Genomic DNA, 8,655 nt, shown 5'->3' on the forward strand with positions numbered 1-8,655 from the left:
AATGCAAGAGGGATGAGTTGTGGCTTACTCGTCTCGACAGCTGAAGGTTCATGAGAAGAATTATCCAATCCATGACCTGGAGTTAGCAATAGTGGTTCATGCAATAAAGACGTGGAGGCATTATCTGTACGGGCAGAAGTGCGATGTTTATACAGACCACAAGAGAAGTCGGAGCTAAATATGAGACAACGAAGATGGTTAGAACTGATTAAAGACTATGAATTGGAAATTCACTACCATCCAGGAAAAGCGAACGTGGTTGCAGATGCTTTGAGCAGAAAGAGTCAAGTCAATATGATGGTCGCTCACCTGATACCTTATGAGTTGGCCAAAGAATTTGACAGATTGAGCCTCGGATTTTTTAACAACACGAGAGGAGTAACAGTTGAATTATAACCCACCTTAGAGCGGGAAATCAAAGAAGCGCAGCAGAATGATGAAAATATCCATGAAATCTGACAACTGATTCTAGAAGGAAGAGGCAAAGATTTTCGAGAAGATGCAGAAGATGTGGTATGGTTCAAGGACCACTTGTGTGTTCCCAATGTTCAATCCATTCTAGAGTTGATCCTCAAGGAAGCTCATGAGACAGCTTATTCCATACATCCTAGAAGTGAGAAGATGTATCAGTTGAAGAAGTGTCTGTGTGTGCCAGAGGAGCAGTTGCCAGTGGAAGGTCTGGAAGTCCAAGAAGACTTGACCTACATAGAGAAGCCAACGCAGATTCTTGAGACTCCAGACAGGGTCACCTGAAGCAACACTATTAGAATGTGCAAAGTCAGATGGCGTCACCACTTTGAGGAAGAAGCAACTTGGGAGCGCGAAGATGATATGATGGCCAAGTATCCCGAACTCTTTGCTGGCTAACCTTGAATCTCGAGGGCGAGATTCTTTTAAGGGGGATAGGTTTGTAACGCCCTGAATTTGTGGGTATAAATCTTTGTCTCCGATATTCACCAAATTCAGGCGTTACTATCTTTTCTCTTCCCGTTTCGCTCCTTCTTCCCATTTTCAAAGCAGTATAGAGACAGGTGTCCGTATCGCGTGTAAAGAAAAACCTAAGTTGACATGGGTGTTGCATCATGTCAAAGCATATTTATTTTGTCTGATGTTGTGTATAATCGCGCATTCGTATCGTTTCGGTTTTCGGTTCGCGATTTAAATGTGATTAGTGGTAAGAGAGTGCGAGCAGTGGGTTGTCGGCCTGGCCCGGGGCCTGGCCCAACCCATGGCGTAGCCCACCCCGGCTCGGTCCTTGCACGCCCCTGGCGCCCTACCCCGCATGCGTGCCCCCCTTTCTCTCTCATTCTCTTTTCCCGTGTAACAACTTCCATCTCCCTCTCTTCCACCTCTCTCCACCTCCCCTTGCCCTAGTTGGGATTCCGTTGAGCGGTTGCCGCCGTGTAACACCTCAAAATCATATTTTGGGTAATCTGATAAAATTCTTCGATAAATTTAAATTAAAATGACTTTCAATCAGAACTTTGTTCCCTTTGGAATTACATCTATTAAACCAAATATGGTTCCTAATAAATAAAAGTATCCCTATATTATTTCAGTTATTCCTTTATTGGAAAATATACTTATAAGTACTCTTCAAAAGGATTTAATTTAAATCATACCCTGACAGAGACAAAACCTTAGAAATTATTTTTCTGAAAATAACTATTTATGTGTAAAGTGCACATCTAGAAGCATGTACTTAAATAGGGAAACAAATAAATGAATTAATAAAAAATGTATATTGGCATCCATGTTGGATTTTGATTGTGCATTAAATTTGAAATGAAAACCCAAAACTCACATTTGAAATTTGGAGCCAAATTAGGATTTAGAAAATGAAAGAGAAAAAAAGAGAGAAAGAACACTCGTGGGCCGATTTCCCCCATCCTGGCCCAACTCCCTACCACGTCAGCCATCTCCGCAACCCAACTTCTTCCTTGTGGGTGCACTTGGTCAGAGCTCGTCACGACGGGATTCAAGGTGGGGACTCCATCAGTAGGTTTGCCTTCACCTCCGCTACGAGTATCACCTCCCGTATGGAAATTCGAGTGTGAGGTTGCGAGTTCTGAGAACTTCGGCAATGGCGTCTGCCATGCGTGTGCCTACGCGCCTGGCTGGAGTCTGAATGGGGAAAAGGGAGAGAGTCTCGATAACTGTTGGATCCTTGATCGACGCCCGGATTTGATTGTGCGCCCGGATCAGCCCGAGGGGGTCTCGTCCGTTCGATTTAATCGAAGGGTCATGGATGCCTCTCGTTGTCATTAGATCCTATCCACTGGACTCGCGATCGGGCGGATCGGATGGTGTCGTTGTGGGGGGGGTGGATTTCGGGCCCTGGACCTTAGATCCAAAGGTCAAAGGTGTGTATCGTTTCATATGGGCTAGGACTTAATCTGGGCAGCTGGATTGTGATCGGGAGGCCAGGGATCACCCATACCCCTTCACGGCCGATCAATTGCATAAGAGCCCCTGTACTTTTGTTTATTCAACCCGCCATCCGCAGCCTTAGGAAATCCTTATATCTAGGTCCTGGAAAATTTATAAAACAGCCCCTGGTTTATACAAAAATTCTAGAAACCGATTTATAGGATACACATAATTATAGAGGGTTAAAAAGATATCTTCCACGTTTTAACTCTGTTTTACTCCGTTCAAAATTGTGTTAGCTTTGTAATAATATTGCCACATGATAACAACAATTGTTTTAGTGTTTGCAGAAGTAATTAAATACATGTTTATTAAATTTAATTTTCTAAATAAGGTTAATGTGACCTGGTAAATCAACTTATGACTATAGTTTAACTAAAAATATGATTCTAACAAAGTTATAACTTAGATTAAAATTAAATTAATGTTTTCTTAGGGATATCTTTCTCACATGATTTATTAATCAACATAGACATAGTTTGCATATTTGACCACGTAAAACTTATGAAAACCATATCTTTTTAACCATAACTCCGATTTTAGTGATTCTCGAACCCACATTCTCATAGCATCGCGTAGAATATTTTTACATCGTTTGTTCTCATGTTTGGTGTGATGTTAATGTTTCCTATACCATGTTTGTTTGTATTGCTACGACTAGCAGCGAGGTTACGAGACACTTGAAGACCAAGTTGGTACCTGGGAATCTCGAGTCTATGACAAGTTGTGTCCTTGATCACTTTTCTTTACCTAATAATGCTCATGTTAATCACTGTGACATGCTCAGATTAATCTGATGGGACCTAATAGGTTTCCCTAGACTTGTTTATCCCACACCTTGTTTACCACTAAACTTTTGTGTAGTTTTGATATTGTTCTACCTAGTTTTGGTATTAATATTACAATATGATCATGTTTCAGTTATACTATTGTTTTAATTATTCTTAATGACAAGATCATTGTGTTAATTAGAACATGGAGCTTAACTTGAGATATTCGTGCTACCACAAGGGTGGAATGGGACTCCCTTGGCTGACTAACTAGGAAAGATAGTGGAGGACTAACTTACTCGAAAGGGGCAAGGGTAGTAGGGTAGTGGTCGGTATAGGGAGGTTCTCGGGTTGATTTTGCTGCGACGACTTTTCAGACGGGGGATCCCTATACTATGCTCTCTAGAAAATGTAGTGGGTTTTCTGAAGCTAGAGAAACTTTGTAAAGGCCTCGTAGTGGATCCCTAGCCATTCACCTCTGAAGTGCCGAAGGGTCTAGCTAACCCTAGCTAGACAGGATACACGACTTGTGGGTAAAGGGTGCAACCTCTATAGAGTGTAAAACTGGTATATCAGCCGTGCTCGCGGTCATGAGCAGCTCAGAACTCTCGCATGATTAATCTATGGAACTAAACTTAATTTGTCATATGCATTGCATTGTGGGTGTTGTTATTAATTTGATCTCTTACTTATTTGGGTTGGTATCTACTTATACTTAGTAACTGCTAATAAAATTTTGACCAACTCTAAAAGCAATGCTTAGCTTCAACCATCTCCTTTGGTAAGCCTTACAATTCACATGAGCTCCCGCCTTCCCCACAACTTGTTGAGCGATGAACGTATGTGAGCTCACCCTTGCTATACTCACATTCCCCCCAGGTCAGGAACAGGTACCACAGGAAGAGGCGCGTGAAGGATGCCGTGATGAGTTCGTGAGTGGTCTAGGCCGTCGTCTCCTTATGATGTAATTATTTAACTATTTTGTACAGAACTCAGTTATATATTAAAGTTGTGACATTCGTTTCTATACCATGAACATAATAATGTGTCCTAGCATTACACATAATATCAAGTTCAAGGCTTCCACAAAATCTACACATTCTTAGACCACAATTCATTGTTTGATGTGGTTCAAGCAAAAGAACCGTCCAAGCCTATCTACTAACTGCCCTCACACTCCTAGGTACACATAATATCAAGTTCAAGGCTTCAATAAAATCCATACATACTTGGACCACATTTCATTGTTCGATCTGGTTCAAGCAAAAGAACCATCCAACCTACCTACTAACTGCCCTCACACTCCTGGGAACTTTTCACTCACGAAATTGCGAGCCCAGATTAACTTGTGGTCGAACGACAGCTTGTTGAAGGCTCTAGCAATGTGAGGGTGCGCCACCAGATAATGGAAATACAGAGATATGTGGGTCTGCTCAAAACCTGCAAAGTTTAGCAAATTGTCAAAAAAATATGTTACAATAGTTTTTAGGTTTTAGGTTACAATAGTTTTTATTGGACAAACAGATCAGTAGCATCTGAAAATATACAACAAGTGAAGAATAGAGCACATATTAGATAAATAAAAAAACTGTTACCCACTTAAAATATACTAGGTTCATGTTTTAGGTTATAACAAGTGAACAGAGCAAACTATGGCAACCTTCTCAATAGCATTGAACAGAGCAAACAGGTCACACCATCTAAAGTTAAGAATAGAGCACACACACCTGGAAGGTTTATCAAATTGTCAAAAAGATCATCTGGCACATCAGTGTCCCTATGGCAACCTTCTCGATAGCATTGGATAAGGTATCCATGACACTTTTGAATGTAGCAATCAACCCCTCCTCTTCACTATCACGTTTTTTGCCTTCTTCCTGGTCTTCCTTGTAGAAGATGTTGTGGCATTATCATCACAAGTGGACAACCTTTTAGTGAAAGCATGTGCTGTCACCTCTTCATTTTCAACTTCATCATCTTCACCTAATGTTGCACTAGAATCTTTTGCAAACTTACCTGTGGCCATGGTGTTTCCAAATATTGTTTGCAGCATAGCAAAGTCTTCAAGAGGATTATTTAAACAATCAACATCATTCTTGTGATCCTACATTTGGATGATTATAAATCTGCATTATGAGCTACTGAAATAAAAAAAGATATGTGTAATAGAAAGATGAGAGAGTTTCCAAGAAGCAAAGTAACAAAGGAACATCCTAAAGTACAGAGACTGCAGAAAAGTTATTTGAAAGCATCACCAAAAAACAATCACAACTAGTACAGGTAAACAGTTCTGGACTACTACATGTTTTCTTCATAACAATCACCAAAAAATACTTTTCTATAGTTCTAGACTAGTACAGGTAAACAGTCTGAAAGCATCACCAAAAACTACTACAGGTAGCACATTGGAGAAAAATAGCAGATAGCAGATTATATATCAACTACTATAGGTAGCAGATTATAGAAAACTAGATAGCAGGTAGCATGTAGCAGACAACAAGTAGCAGGTAGCATACAACATGTACCAACTACTACATATAGAAGATAGCAGGTAGAAGATGTTCCAATTGCAGATTATACACGGGTAGAAGATGTGAACACATATTTATACAGAAATAGCAAATTACACACATGTGTGAACACATATTGCAGGTTGAAGAAATAATACCTTAACATAATCGTTATAGTGCTCTTCATCCAGAGTAATAATAAAACTATCTTCATCCCAGCCTGTACCACTCACTTTTCTTATCCTATTTATCTTTGAAAACCTTCTAGACCAAGTTTTCATATGATTTTTAATCTACTAACCATTGAGGGCAGTTTGGAACTTTTCATTGATAGCTTTTGCACCACTATTGTAGTGAACTTTCTTAAAACCAAATGATGTCCTTTCGCCACTTGACACCACATTGGATAGGTAGGACAACATGAAAGAAAACATTGTTGATGTCTTGGTATGAAACATTAGGTGCAGTATGTGCAACATGAATATAGACCTAAAAACAAAAGAGTGTTGAGTTTCACACCTTAAAGTACGGATCCCATCTGTAGTTCCCTGCTATTTTGGTTGGAGTGTCCAACGAAGGTGGCCTAATTAGTTCCCCTCGTAGCTCACCAATTGCACGAAGAACTTTATTAAAACAACGACTAACTATTTCCCTAGATCTACCAAAGTTTGTGCCAATAACCTATTTCTAAGGTTATGCCCAACTGTATTTAGAAACTTGGCCACTTGTTGTTCAACACACATATGGATAGTGTCCTAAAGTAAACCATGCTCTCTAAAATGTCTAGTTAGGCGAAAGAAACAAGCCCTTTTCATTCTAATCAAGTTTATGCATGTTGTGTCATCCCTCCAAATCTTTGTGTTGAGATATTCAATTCTAATTTTATCCCTTTCATGCATTGGTGCATAGGTAATCCATGTCCTCCATGCATTTCTTTTTCTTTTTCTAGAATGAATAATCATAACCATCACTGGCAGTAACTTATGTGCAGCAACAACACAAACTATAACCTTGGTCTTCTTATCCATCTACATGTAAGCATCAAATCAAAAAACACATGGCATGTCATGATGAATCTGGAATCATATCATTATTAGGGGAAATAATCTCAAACAAACAACAATCATGTATAATTGGTATATAGGTGTATAATCAAGTGTTCAGGCAAACTATCCATAATAACAAAATATAAAGGAACTAATAGCAATTACGATCTGCATATTAATACATTATGATCTGCATACAATATTTGCATAGACTTATTTACATTACTCAAGTATAAAAAACAATTCAGTAGCACAAGAAACACAAATTGATAAGAACTGTTGTACATTTGTAAGTCAAGAACCATATACGATGAGTATGTCGTAGATTTGTAAGTCAAGAATTGCTGCTAAGTTCACTAATAAGGAGATTAATTTATAATGGCAATAACTTGTGGATGAGTATGCCGTAGATTTGATAAAAATAGTAAAGGATGCTACACTGCCGACATGGCTACACCAGTCATGTTGTGCAAGTATTGGCTGATGAGTTGTACCTTTCTTCAATAATCGACTACATAAGAACCCTTGTATGGAATCTGGGGCCATTCTGTCACTTCCATGTTGAAGGTGTAGCCCTACTGTTGTTGTAGTTGAAACAACACCTTAATTGCATTTCTGCATCGGATTTGTACCTAAAACACATTTATCATTTTTTCCTGTTGAACATTGAATGAGCCACTGTTTGTCTAATATACATATAGTCCTAAACATGATAGGATCCAGGTTTTCCCTCAAAATTTAGCACTGAAACAGGATAAAGTTTACAACGTAAAACTCTGCAGTACTGTAGAGTGGCCAGCATGCCGAAGGCGCAGGCATACCGGGCGGGCAACAAGATGGTGGGGCGGTGGCTCAAGGATCGGAGGGAGAAGAGGAAAGAGGGGACGCGGGCGCACAACGCGTAGGTCCACATGACGGTGTCCACAACGGCTGGGGCGGCGGAGGCGGCCGTCGTGGCCACGGCCTTAGCCTCGGCGTCCAGTGGCAAGGACTAGTGCACCATGCGCACAGACATGGTTGTGGTGTCGACCATGATGCTAGTGGCCGCGCAGTGCATGGAGGCGACCGAGGCCATGGGCCCCGAGCGGGAACACCTAGAGGCCGTCGTCGGGTCGGCCGTGAACGTCAGGACGTCCAGGGATGAAGGAGGAAGAGGAGAGTAGAGGGAAAGAGGAGAGTAGAGGGGAAAGGGGACAAACCACGCTAAGGAGCTCCTTGGCCAGCGCAGTGAAGGAGACGCTATATCTAGATGCAGATGAGGATGAGAAGGGCTCATGAGGGGCCTTGTCTCAGGGAGGACGGAATTATCTACCCAAATCGGAGGGACGAATAGGGACAACGTTCTAGTGATAATATTTTTCTAGGGATGGTCCCATCTCAACCTTGACTCCCAACCGAACAGTAGTGTGTGGGATCGTCTTATCCCATCCTGTCCTGACCCGCCACCAAACACATCCTAAGAGACCCAAATGGCTTCCAGAGGTGACACACTTCTCCTTTTCAATTAGGTACATTTTTCATTTGCCATTCGTGTACTGAAAGTAGAATGCTAAACATTTTGATGCCCAAACCTATTTGAGAGTCACCTAGAGAGGGTGAATAGGTGATGCCTATAAAACACAACTTTAAACACAAACATGGTCTAAATAAATAGTTAGTTCAAAACTAAGCCAAGTTAGAGTGAGAAGAAGATAGAAGTTCTCTTCACTTGATTGCTCTTTTAAGATATGAAATAGACTTAGAGCAATATTACAAGTGCATTTAGAGAACTTAGAGAAAGGAAGAACAATCATAAATAATCAAGCACAAGTGACACAGGGATTTTTTCCCATGGTTCGATCAAGCCTTAAATGCTTGCCTACTCCAAGTTGTGGTGTCCCAACGGATAAGGATTGCACT

General features: G+C 40.6%; 1 pseudogene; it reads right to left on the reverse strand.

Moving 5' to 3' along the window:
- Positions 1-4,497: 4,497 nt before the first annotated feature.
- Positions 4,498-6,738, reverse strand: LOC109945091 (uncharacterized; annotated as a pseudogene).
- Between the last annotated feature and the right edge of the window lie 1,917 nt (positions 6,739-8,655).

This window comes from Zea mays, chromosome 3 (assembly GCF_902167145.1).
Source record: "Zea mays cultivar B73 chromosome 3, Zm-B73-REFERENCE-NAM-5.0, whole genome shotgun sequence".
NCBI classification, from domain to species: Eukaryota; Viridiplantae; Streptophyta; class Magnoliopsida; order Poales; family Poaceae; genus Zea; species Zea mays.